Raw genomic sequence first — 13,787 nt, 5'->3', positions numbered from 1 at the left:
ATTTTGCTACCACGATTTGAGTCAAGTGACTCCCAATACAATTTATCTACAGTACTTTCTGAATATAGCTGAAAGAAATTGGAAACGCAAAAAAATTTGCACAAGTAGATTTTTTTCTCATTAATACTTCATTTGTGCGCTAATACACTGTTTTCAATTTTATTTCCAGGAAAAAAAAAAGGGCTCTCCTTCCAGAACAAGAATTAGATTGACATGAAAATTCTCATCCTTCTGTAGCCTACTTCAATTTAGCAAAGCAATATGTTGCTTTTTCTGACACAACTGCGTCATCATATTAAAAAAAGAAAAGATGACACACAACATGTCCTCATGACAACTAAAGATGTGTTGACAGAGTTCGACAACATGATAGAACATACTAATCCAAAAATCTGTGAGAGAAAGGTAATTTGCAACAAAGTACCAAATGAGATTGCTATAATAAACTCTTCCATTTGAACGCTTAAGAGCAGTTAATAAAATTCAGCATTAGATAACGTAACTATGAAAAACTGAATGTTTTAAGCAGTAAATCAGTAGACATTAGAGAAAGAGCAAAGGCAAACTGTATGCATATCCCAATAAAACCACTCTTAACACGGTAATAGTCTGTTTGAAATAAGATGTTTCATGAAGTACATCATCTGAACCAGAAAACGATACCCCTCCACACTTCTTGCACTACTGCTCCAGCTTGTTTGCAGAAATAACTGCCTTTATCTTTTAACTGAGATTTTCCTTAGGGAAAAAAAAAAAAACATTCAAAGAAGCAATGTTTTCCATTGATAACTGCAGCTAAAATAATTGAAATGTCACAAAGTTATAACTGAAAATAAAATATGAACTGAATATAGATTTTAATAATCAGTCTTGCTGTTTTATCAAGAAAAACAAGCTTACTTTACAGCATAGGTGAAACTAGACAAATCTTCATTTTACATGATACATGACACAACAGCCAAACTTTGTTGCAAACATCAGTACTGACCCTCATAGCTCTTTGAAAGGAACACATGGAGCTAATAGATCACAGAACTTAGAGCAAACTGGTCTAGTGGAAGGTGATCCTGCTCAAGGGCAGGACAGGGGCTGGAACTCTAAGTTACCTTCCTACCCAACCCATTCTATGATTCTACCTCAGAGAATCAGGTTGCCCTCCTGGCCCAGGACCAGCAGTCCAGTATAGCAATTACAATTAATTTCTACCTTCCTTAAAAAAGATTAAAATCATTTTCACGATACTCCAGGCCATATTTTCCTAACTGATGCATAAGGAAAATGACAGCATGTTAAGAATAAATATCCAAAATTAAGAAAAGTCAAGGTACATACAAAATACAATATTATCATGGCAATGACACTTTTGTTCTCAGCATATCTAGAAGATATATGCATGAAGAGTTATGATTCAGAGGGATTAAAAAGTTTTTATAAACAAAAAAATAACCCAGGCTCTCGTTGCTGATAAGAAAAGAGTATTTTGTCAGATCTGGAAATTAAAATGAATGTTATGACTATTTAAACTATTTTAAAATAAATTTAAGACACTTAAAATAAATACAGGTTTATTCCTCAAAAACAATATCAAATGGATTTTCTCTGATTCATTATTTATAGATTAGTGTAAGATATATATATACACTATATATTTATACACACACATATATAGCTCTCCTCTACATAGAGGCATATATAGCCCTCCTCTAGTTTATTGTGCCTAAGATGAACACTCTCAAAATAAAATCTTGTTACTTAAAAATGAAAACCATTCCTGCATATATGTATAGAGGTATGTGGCTGACATTCAGCTGAATTCATATAGCAATGTAAAAATTAATTAAAGGCAAGAAGAAACATTTTTCACCTCAGGAAACAGGGTTTAAAAGCTGTGCAGATACTAGTCAGCTGATTTTCAAGTAATAAACAAGATAAAAGCCATACTATACCTGAACAGCCTCTACACAACCCTACTCATACGTCTAAAAATGTAATCTTCACATATTCCAATAGAAAACCACAATATAATAAAGAAAAGTAAAGCAAAGAAATTGACATCAATAGAAAACAAAATAACATAAAATTGTGAGATCATATTTGCATATTTTCATCTTGGGTCATAAATGTCATACATGACCATCTCGTACACCAATTTGAACCCAAGTAAATAATACCAAAAAATATTTTTTATTGAATACATTATCTTGGGTAGGCTATATGGGATACCAGTAGGTAATTTCCACTTCTGGCAGCATGTACAGGGTATAGAAAAAAAACCAAATAAGTATTTTTTAATAGAAGAATTTTCTTCTTGTTAATCCTTCAAGAGCTTTAATTTTGATTTTTGCAAACTCTCCCAGGCAAGAACTGCATCTTCTGTATTATGTAATAGCTTGGATAACTGATAGCTAATATAGGTCAGAATATCTTTTTTAGGTAATATATTTAAAATTAGAATATTGTGTTTTTTTCATGGTCTTATGATTTTTGGTTATTGGTATTCCACATCATAACATCATATAGTGTACCAGGAGTTAAAGAGTTAATGTTCCACTTCCATGGATAGTTCGGGGTACCTGGTCCTCAGAAGAACAACATTTCCCAGGGGACTTTGCTGCTCTGCTACCATTTCCATTCAGAGGGAAAGATAAAACTACTTGCAGATCACAAGACACTCTCTTCTCTGTCCATCTCTCATCCTGGCAGCATCTTGCTCCCTAGCCGTCTCACCGTCAGTATTAGAGTAAGGCCTACTTTAGTTTTGGACGTTCTCATTTTATTGGATTTATTAGCTTAAATTGTAATTATATTGTATTATAGTGTGTTATTTTGCATTCCAATATCTTATTTAGGAAATTAGTTTGTTTCTCCTCAGATCATTGCCGCTGTTTTGTTCTCAGGCCCATCTCCCTACCCTTTTTTCCCTTTTCCCTTTCCCAGGGCATGGGTCCGTGGGTCCCCCACCCCATTAGTCACGGAACCAGGCCAAACCAGCCCATAAATCATTGACAGATTTATAATTAACATCTCTAAAACAATAAACGTGTTGAACTTCTAAACTTTTTATATTCATCTCATTTTTATCTGGTTTTATTTTTTACCTTCTAGATACACTCTGGAAATCATATTGTGGTATTACTGTGAAGTAAAATACACAAGAGTATTTTGTTGTACGCATACCAGCTAATGAAACTGAGTTAGTGAGATTATTGCTTGAAATAGCTCACTAGTTATTGCATTGTCTCTCATCTTTAATGTTACTAAACCAAGACACCAGATCTGAATTTCTGTGATCTCCATGCCTGATACTTTTTTTAAATACCTGCATGACAGTATTTAGTATTTAATATACTGCCTTTCGAATTAAAGGTCTTTCACCAAATTTCACTTTCAGAGACTCATTCTGAACTTGAAACCTAATATAGTATGTAAGGAAAGCCAAAGAGAAGAAAACTAAAAGGCTGAAGTGCAGCCAATCTTTAAGGTATTTCATGAGCAAGGAGAAGAATTCTAGCTGCAAAAGCCTGTACCAACTGCAAAAAAAGATGTATATTTTCAGGGAGCTACAGTAGTGAAGACAGAAGAGAAACAGAATTAAAAGTAATAATAATAACAACAAATTTCTAATAATGTTTTAGACTTTTAGAAAATCACCTACTTAAAATCCAGCACGCTTTGAATACAATTTTTTCTTCAAGGAAAGATCAAAGATGCTGTCCCATGCAAAATTCTTACAATTTTCTGAAGTGTTTATTTGGCAAGTTATAAATTTATTTTTTAACTATGAACATTCCAAAATACTTTGAAAAATTATGCAAACTTTGAGACTAAATTTTTTCCCCATGTCTAAACTTCAGTGATCTCAGATCTACTTCAGCCTTAAGGAATTTTAGGTTGCTACAAAAATAACCTTCATCACCCAAGTTTTGAAAACCTTGACTGTACCAGGATGTAATGACTTGCAATGACCATTTCTTTGAAGTGCTAAAGCAGAGGAGTATGGCTGTATTTGTTTCCTTCAGCTTTTTGCTGGCAGCATTTCACAGGTGAATGTGTTTGACGTGTGCAACTACAATTAACAAAAATTAATAAACTCAGTTGTTATCCATCTGAGAGAACAGATCACAGATTTGCTAAAGGATGGCTAAACAACTGTATGAAGCATCAACTTTTAGTCTGCTGTATCTGTACTGTCCTTGGTAAAAATCAATTAACATTAAATAACAGTACTGAAAATTATTAACTGCTTGTAAGTCATTGTGGTTTGTTTGGTTTATGTCCTAACATAGAGACCACTCACATGGAACTTTTATTACATTCAGCAAGTCTATCAACAGGCAAATGCACTTCTAAAAATAATAATGTTTAAAAATACTTTTAAAATTCATTTTTAATGAGATTAAATAGTTTGTATGGATACTACAAGTGGTTCTATCTACAGCAACAAGACAAGCTTCATGGCAAAAAAAATAAAACCACTAAAAGATTAAAACACAAAGACAGTATTCCAGTGTAATGAACTAAAAAATATGGCAGAATAAAGAATGACTGAGAAAAATGTTGGCTTAGATCTTGCTGTAATAAATACACATTTTACTTTGAGATTTCACTAATACCATTTAAAATCATAAGATCGCATGACTTTAAATGAAGGACAGATGCACCCTAATATTAAGACCTTCCAGCTCTTGCATAATTTTCTAAGGGCCCAGGAGAACAAAATATACATGGTCTTCAGGAGTTACTAATCCTTCAGTTATGACTAGATGAAATTGGATTTAAAATCAAGCTGCATGTCCAAACTAACTATCAGAGGTTCAGCCTTCCATGGAAAGGGAAGAAATGGCAACACCTATGTGATGAGGGGACACAGTCTCATGGATAACAACTAATGCTATATATTTTATGTGCTTTCTTTCCCTCTTCATGAACAGAAATGCTGATATTCACTATCCATGTTGTAAATCTGACAATATCTATGGTGGAGCATAATAACAAGCAGTAATCTGAAAAAGATATTATGAAATTACCTAAGGCTTTATATGGCTATGGCAGAAAGGAGAAAAAACAAAACACTTCCTTCAGAATATGAAGCAGCTTCCCTGTTACAGACAGCTCTAGGCTCTACAGGCTCCACTATTATTGAGGATGGTTGAGTTAAGCAGATCTTTCAGCATTCAATCAAATGTTCTACCTATATATCAAAAGCAATTGCAAGGACTGACTTTTTGTGCTTGATCATTGAAAGACTATTGCAGTGTTTCCACTACTACTTTTTTCCTGACAGAGAAAAAGGGGGGATATTAGTCTTTTTGTAAATGAACAAAAAAAACCTACCACAAAACAGTCTTTATATCCCAGACAGAGCTGGCCCTTTGCCATATATTTATATCACGACAAAAGTCTATATGATGAAGCTGATGTTCATTACATTAACATTTATCCTGAACAGATATCATCTCTCACCATTCTGTTCAGCACTTGCCTAAAGCCTCCACATAAAGAAGTCTTCTCTGGCCTCTAGTTGCTAAGCTTTCTCAAAGAGATTTTCTCCATTTTACCAACTTCTTCTAGTAATAAGCTATTTTCTTATCTGAATGTTATTATTTAAATTTAAGTGAACAAGCATTGATAGAGGAAACCTGTCTCTCTCTCTCTGAAGCATACAAAATGAAAACAGAGATCCGTAGTATCGATTCAAATAATTTACCAAATTTAAAGTAGTCCTTAAGAAACTGAAAAGAAGAATTCAGATTTCTGGAAATACCTGTCTATACAAGAAAACCTCTGCAGAGATAATTAACTTTTACCCATACCTCTTCTTTTGCCTTATCCTAATAACTTACAAAATATTAAGGAAACATTCACTTGTTGCTCACTACTTACTACATGATTGTCACCTATGCCTATGTAGCTGTATAATGTATACATATACGAAAAATACAAAGGAGCATGCATGTACATGACACTTGTCTTCTATGAGATAGGTTTCAGTCAAATAAAATTTGGTTTCCATTGTTGAAAAGACACTTCACAAGATGGTTTGATTTTGTACCGAAGCGCAATTCTGTCCCTAGACACTCTGTCTGCAGTCATTCAAATTAAGTTAATGATGTTACGGGTTGGCAGTTTATTTAGAAATATAAAAAGCACTTCTTCCTCTCTTTTACTCTCCATTTAATCCAAAGCAGCTGAAATGTTTCTTACCAAACTTACCAAAATGAGTCAATTCACCTGCAAGCACAGGCCTAGCTACCCGAAAGATGAAAGTTTCAGAATGTTATGTGTAAGAGGTTTACCTACACTCCACATAAATATTACCTATGTACTTTTAGAAGTACCTTTAAATGCATAGTTAATGGCTTTTTGATAACATTTGCACAAGTCATTTCTACAAGTAAAATTAACATTAAACAGTCATGAACAACTGAAAGGATGGAAGGAAATAAGTAACTATAACTAGAAATTTATCCAAAAATTCTCTATCATTTCTCAGTAATCTTTTATGTTGATTGATTTCATAGGAAGTTCCAAGAAGGTAAGCATCCATTATGATTACTGCTGCTCTGTTATGATTACTCTTGGGGAGACAAAGACCACCAGACAAGACAGTGGGACAACCAGGACAGTTCCCAGACCCAATCTGTCAGCTGGATGATAATGTGATTGATGTTTGCTTCAGAAATAAATGGAGAATGTGTTTAAGTTGCCTCCGTATGCAGATATCCCTCATTAAGAGAAAGGTTTACACAGAAATCAGCATTTTGACAGGAGGGTTTATCCTAAATGATACTCTTCCAACATGTAAAAGGTATTTGCAAATATCATTATACAAATGCATTCTAATTCAGGGTAAGAGTTGAGTAGTCTCATCTGCAATGTTGACTCCCATATGCTTTACAATATACAGTAACAGATTGTCCGAATGCTCTACATATTAATCACGTGTTTCCCACACATCTGCCTTCTGGAGTGCATGAAAGGATTTGCATCCAACAAATGCTGCAGTTAGAGCAATCCACATTTCCCATCTCTCCGAATCTATTCCACGCATTAGACTAGAAGAAAGCTAGCATATCAATTTAAGAGTTATTTTCGGGTGGGGGGAGTAACCTAGGAGCAGCGTACATCCATAGCGCTGACAAGAAAGGGGCAGGGAGTAAAACAGCAGACTTTCTTAGGACTGCGAAACAAACGTCCCAGCTTTTGAGCAACTGCAGAAGCTATTTATAAACAAGCAGAGAGCAGGCAAGCAAGAGATGCTAATGAAAACTGAGTGGCTCCGTTCCCTGCAGACTCGAGTTAGTGCTTTTATTTTTTAATCCGTTCGATGACCGCAGAGGAAGGCACTGCCGGGAACCGAGCAAAGCGCTAGCGAGGAGCGAACGAAAGAGCATTACCTTGCGCGAAGCGGTGCCGTCTTCGGATGCTGCGGGCGTAGGGAGGACAGAGCTGCCGAGCGGCGGCACGGCTGCCCCGCTCTGTCCTCGGCCGCCCCCTCCTCCTCCTCCGCCCCCCGCTGACCACAGCCGCCGCGGCGCACGTCAGCCTCCCGCAGACACGGTCCCGCACAGGAGCTCCCGGCAGGCGCCCGGTGAGCTGCCGTCCTCAGCGGGGGCCGGCCTCCTGCGGGCCGGAGGCTGCTCCTGGCTCTCCGCAAAGCGCTGTTGCTGCGCCGTCTCGTCTTGCCGCTTGATGTGTCAGAAGGATTCTCCGGCGAAGTCTGGGTTTCCTGGGGAGCTAACACATCGAGGCTTCAGCCCGGTTATTTTTGTCATAATGTGCCTTTGCATAATCCATCGAATCTGTTCTTCTGGAACAGCATCACTGCCAATCACGCAGCTACCACTTACTCCAGTAATTGCAGCACAACCTTTAAGCAAACCAGACATCATTGCAACTGCAACATGAACCAACTGGGATTCCTACCCTGACCTCCTAAGCACTGCTTGAAGAGGCAAAGCACACAGCCGCCGACCACATCATGAAGAAGCTAGCTATTTTAAGGGGCAGAATTTTAGATGGAGCAAGGAAAAAACCGAATTCGTTGGTCTGAAGATTAGTTTTCTACTGGGAATCTTCCTGCTGTGTTCATGGAAAGTATTCCATTCTGGAGGGCACCAGAGAAGAGTGGCTTTTGCAACAACATACTCAGATGAAAATTTAGACAATTTAGATGTAACAGAGTTAAGGTTAAAATACTTCTAACAGACACAACTGGGAAAAAAAAAAACACATGTGCTGTGATTCCCATTGATTGGAGTTTAAGATCATTTCCAAAGCTGAAACATCATAAGAAATACCTTTTCACACCATAACTTAGAGCCTGCTAAAAATGTCCCACTTGATTCTGCTGAGCTCATTAATTTATGCATTACATTTTAATAAATGCTTTACTTAGTTCACAGTGCATATTTTTCATAAAATGTGGTATTTAATTTTAAGAGAAATTATCCACCTCTACTTAACACTCTGGGATCTTCAGACCTCCGTCACTTCAGGTCAATCACAGAATCAAAAGGAATCCACTTGAAATCTTAAACTCAATTTTCTCCTTTTAACCTGAATTTTTCTGACCATCAGCTGATTGCCTATAGTAAAATGTGAGCTTGTATTCTGCATATCGAGACATGTCTGCAGTCTGGAGAATGGAAAAAACCCTGGTTGAAAGTAAAGCTTTCCCTTCTGCTGTCTAGTATTTTCAGACAGAGATTAACAACTACTTTGTTAGTAACTTCCCTTTTTGCAAGCATGTGGTCTATATCAAGACAGAGTTCACAGAAAGCAACCAACATGAAACGATTATGTCAGGCTGCAATGTAGGGCACACTGAGAGCAAAACCTAATCTCTGAGAGGTTTCCACTTCATCTGCACTCATCTGCGTAATCAGCTTTTCATCTTGTCATAGGATAAATGCAACCTGCCTTCTGCTTCATTTACCCTATATAGAACTCTAGTATAGGTTTGTATGAAGCAAGCAGCAAGAGCTCACTTAGAAATACATTCAGAAAGGAACTTTTAACGATTCAGTTTTTAAAGGAGCTTTGAAGGTTGGAAGTCATCTGTTTGCTAAGTTCATATGCTAATTAGAGTTGAAAGCTATTCACTTCATCTTGTACGCAAACAGAGCCTCCTTTAGATGAAACAATCCTTACTTTCAGCTCCCTTTTCATTTCATAACCTCTGACTTTATGGACAGTAAGTAACAATAGCTACTGCTTAAACCTTCCAAGAGCTCTCACAAACTGTAAAACTCCAATGAATAACCCGAGTTGTTGAGTGGACCTAATAGGTAGGATCATCATCACCTGTTTCAGCCCCAGTTCAACTGAATGCAAGGATCATGCAAGAGATGACCTTCATGGAACAAGGGGATGAGTAGCAGCCTCCTGTTTAGGCTCCTCCCTTGTTTGGAGAAGGATTACCAGAAAACATAGTCCATCAACAGATGAAACAACTGCACTTCAGCATGAGTGTTCTCAGAAGCAACATCTGAGTGGGGAAAGTGCTAATTAGTTGAGAAGATACTATTAAATGTGAAAAAAAATTGACTGAAATCTTTTAGAAAAATCTAGCAAGATATACTGCTGCATGGAAAGGGGCGAAAAGGCAGAAATAAATGCAGTAGGAAATACAAAACAAATTCTAACTCCAGAAACCTTTTATAACTTATGGAACTTCTGTCTTTTTTTCCTAAGTTTTTCTTCAAATAGTTATTCTTTTGTTTTAGTATTTTCAGATGCATGTGGCACAAGCTATTTTGGGCTGGTCTTAGTCTCTCTCCCTTTTGGGCCTATTAATACAGTGCCTGGAATGCCTATGATCAAGACTCAGCTTAACAGAAAAGAAAAAGGGAGACGTTGTAATAATGGTCAGGTCATCATTGTGATGATCTCCTATCCACCTTCTGCAAAATGAGTGTTTTGCAGACTCCTCCTCCCAGAGAAAGACAAAGTGCCCTGCTAAGATTACCAAACTGACGCAGTGCACAGAACAGTTATTATTTGTAATCATAGTCCGAGGAAAAAAGCACATCCAGCTACAATATCCTACATTCCTTCCTACATCTTCCTTTCTACACCTCTCAGAAAACTGCCTGCAGAATATTTATATATATTAATATAGTTTTTAATGTAGAAATTAGTATCATTTTATTGCATCCATGAGAAAAATATATTCATCCTTGACAAAACAACTACCGCCAATCTGAAAATGACAACTTCTGCGAGCATCATCTGCCCTATTTTCCATTTCATTCACAGAATCACAGAATCATTAGAATCATAGAATATCCTGAGTCAGAAGAGCCCCAGAAGGATCAGTGAGCCCACCTTCTACCTCCATAAATAACCACCTCCAAAAATCAGTCCATATTTCTGGCAGTGTTGTCCAAACATTTCCTGAATGCCAGCAGATTTGGTGGCCTGACCACTGCTCTGGGCAGCCTGTTCCAGTCCCCATGCACCATTCTTAATCCTTAACTTTATGCACACATTTATTTTATCTCCAGTCTAAGTGAAATAATATTCTGGCTTAATGCTTTCTGACTTGCATATAGAAAAATATTTGATGCTTGTGTGGTAGTTGTTTAACTTTTGACATCTGGAAATCTAATTCTGCATTAAGTTCTAAGAGCTAACAATGAAGCCAACTGAATGTTAATGATTATTTCTGCTTTTCTCTCAGATGGATATTTTCCTATACCATTGTCAGGGAAAAATGTTCATCAAGTTGTACAGAGGAGTTCTATGAATAATCTCGTAGTAGAAGTACATGAACCATATGATGCAATCGTGGACCAGAAGAGATATCACAGCTTGCTGCTGAAGCTGTGGTCGCCAGTCTGCTTGTACATGAAGTACTAAGACACAAAAACCATCCTGTAGATAAATGCCAACTCCATTTTCCTTTTTTGTTTTCCCATAGGAAATTCCTATCCCTGAACAGATTTTTCTCCATGTTTATTTTTTTGTCTTGACATTGCACATCAGGGCTGACACTTCAGCATACTGGGAATATAAGATTTCATACTTTCAACTTAATACTTTGAATTCTTTACAAAGAATAACTATATAACTCAGCAGTTCTCTACTCACATTTGAAAAGTCATTTTTGAACTAAAAGAATTAGATATTTTTATTTTGTTTAGACACGTTATTTGAACATGTTTATGGCATAGTATTTGGATGACGTGCTTTTTTATTTTTTTCTTTTTAAATAGGGAAAGCCTATTATATATGCCAAGTACTCTGTATTCTTCAGTTCTCCCACATCAAATCCCCCTTATGTCTTGTTCTTTAATCCACACCATCCCATGCCTTGGAGTAGCAATACGAGCATTGTGCTCATTTGATTCATAATTTGAGGAATTCCCTGAGCACTACCTTTTTAAGATTGTAACACCTTGTCCCCCATACCAGTATTCTTACGCCAAAAATTCAGTAGAGATTCTGCTCAGTTATACTGAGAATGATTTGTGAAATTTTATGGAATCCTGAACAAGATCAATTACAATGCTGGCATAACTGATCAGCAGAAAAAGTGATTAAATCATCTAGTTAAGTGCAAGCCATCTGCTCTGTTAGGTGCCTTGACACTACCTGAATAGGTGCACTTAGCACATAGTAATCTTGAAAACTGTGAAATGCTTTTAGATCCCCAGAAGGAAGGTAAGAATACAGGTCAGACCTGGATTACTCTGTATCTTCATACAGATAACAGAAAGTAATTGCTCTATTAATGTGAGCCACATAGACGTAAATATACTGACATTTATGAAATAGACTGGATGGATCTATCTATATATATACGCACATATATATTTGGTCAGACAACTTTTTTTCTCTGAAATGTGAATTATATTGCATTGCGTTAATTTTTCCCCCATAAATTCTTGCCCCACTATCAGCTATTACCGTGTTATTACTGTTTATATTAGCAATCCATTTGTTGTGTATTAATAGCCAAGTTTTTATCCTAAAGAAAAATACAAATTTGCCATTTCAAAATACATAATCAGCAGTGAGACACCACATCTAATTGTTTAGCTCACCCAAATGATGGACTTTGGCCAAAATGGCTTTCTGTCTGATTAATAAGTATGGATCTCAAAAGGACAGCAGAAGAAAATCCTTGAAATTTTCAAACTTCAGAATATATAACACTTCGAAGTATTGCCAACTCTTACTACTATATGACCGGATTTTGGAGAGGAGGAGAGCCAATCTTATAACAAAAGCAAATGTGCGTTTACAAAATCTTGAGAACTAAGTGAAAAATGACCAATCTCCAAAAACAGTGCAGAAAAGCTCTCTACAAATAAACTTGTATTTAAGTGATTAAAATAGCATTAATGGTAATTGATTCAGTTTGCATGTATGTAATATAGATATTAAAAAAAAAAAAGAACAATCATGATATACAGAACAGTTACATCCAAAGTAAAGGCTAAATGAAATAAAGCACAGAGCACTGATGGAGTCTCCTAGTTTCCACATCATACTCAGCGCACAAAACTACAGACTGATATGATCAGCTACGTAGCAATTCAGATTTGTCTCTGATATAGCATTTTCCTACTTGATGCATATTCTAAAGTTTAATATTTAGAACTCAGGTGAGAAAATAGGAAGACATTAAAATACTAACAAAAGCTTACTCAAACTCAATAAACCCATGTTTTTGTTAACATGAAACATTACCTGGCTCAGTATAATAAATAAGAATACATCAAAATAAGCTGCGTTCTTTCTACATATAGCAAATGCTCAAAATACATTTTAACAAAATGTAGTTTAGTGCCAGGAACAAGTAAAATTGGTAAAACACTACATTAGAATTTCTCAGGGCTAGAAAACATAGGGAAGAATAGTAACACGAGGACAAACAAAGGAAAAGAAAACAGCTGTGCCTTTTCTCAGCAGAGCTGTGTGAAAATAAAACCTCTTGAAACCTCTTGAAACCTGTTTAAAAGCAAGCAAACTTAATTCAAGCTATTGGTAAACTGATGGTACTTTACAGAAGTTAATTCAGCTGTTGCCTTGTGAAAATCCTTTTCATTCTTCGGATAGTCAAGGAATGGGAAAGGTAAAGTTGCTTGCCTAAGGTCACAGCAAGTAAGTGGCAAGGATAAAAAGAGAATACAAGAGGTACTTATCACATCTAATCCTCTGCATAGTTCATGAACTATTACCTCTTCCTACATGGTACAGGGAAAAAAAATCTGTTTTGAAAGGGATGGGTGGAGCACAGTGCAATACCTCCAGAACACAATTAGCTACTAAGTTGAAAATTGTATTACTTATGAAAACCATTATTCCAAACATTTTTTTCTTTATGTCTCAGTTTCTGAATAAGAAATCATGTATTCAGCTGCTCCATAGATACATATTTGTAAGAAGAAAAATACAGATATCCTTGCATAATTTAATCACATGAGCTAGCACTGCCCCTTCATAAATCGAAGAGGAATTTGGCTCCAATGCTCATAAAAACATTTAGCTTAGAACAAAAGCAGCTTTATTTACTGACAGTCACTAAGATATATTTTCTTTCCAGTAAACATTGATGTAATCTCAGCAAAACAAAGTCCAGTTCAAACGGTTCAAACATTTAACATCATCTTAAAATTGTCTCTACCAAATTTATTCTTCTTGTAACTTGTCTCTGATGTCTGTCACAGACAGCGCCACCTCTACAAATCAAAACCTAACCAAAAGAAACACACATCAAAAAATCCGAGAGCACACCAAATCTAAGGCAACAGAGAAAAGCAATTGATATTATCAGC

The 13,787-nt window shown here is 36.2% G+C and overlaps 1 protein-coding gene across 3 annotated transcripts in view; it reads right to left on the bottom strand.

Annotated features, from left to right (window-relative positions):
- LOC110401114 (formin-1-like) overlaps positions 1 to 7,486 on the bottom strand; it is a 45,071-nt gene extending 37,585 nt beyond the window's left edge. For all 3 annotated transcript variants that reach the window (XM_021401823.1, XM_021401821.1, XM_021401822.1), the window contains exon 1: positions 7,398 to 7,486. The gene's annotated coding sequence lies outside the window, so the exon portion shown is untranslated. The remainder of the gene's footprint in view (positions 1 to 7,397) is intronic.

The sequence above is a fragment of the Numida meleagris genome, chromosome 6, assembly GCF_002078875.1.
Source record: "Numida meleagris isolate 19003 breed g44 Domestic line chromosome 6, NumMel1.0, whole genome shotgun sequence".
Lineage (NCBI taxonomy): Eukaryota > Metazoa > Chordata > Aves > Galliformes > Numididae > Numida > Numida meleagris.
This window is presented reverse-complemented; position numbering and strand designations above follow the sequence as displayed.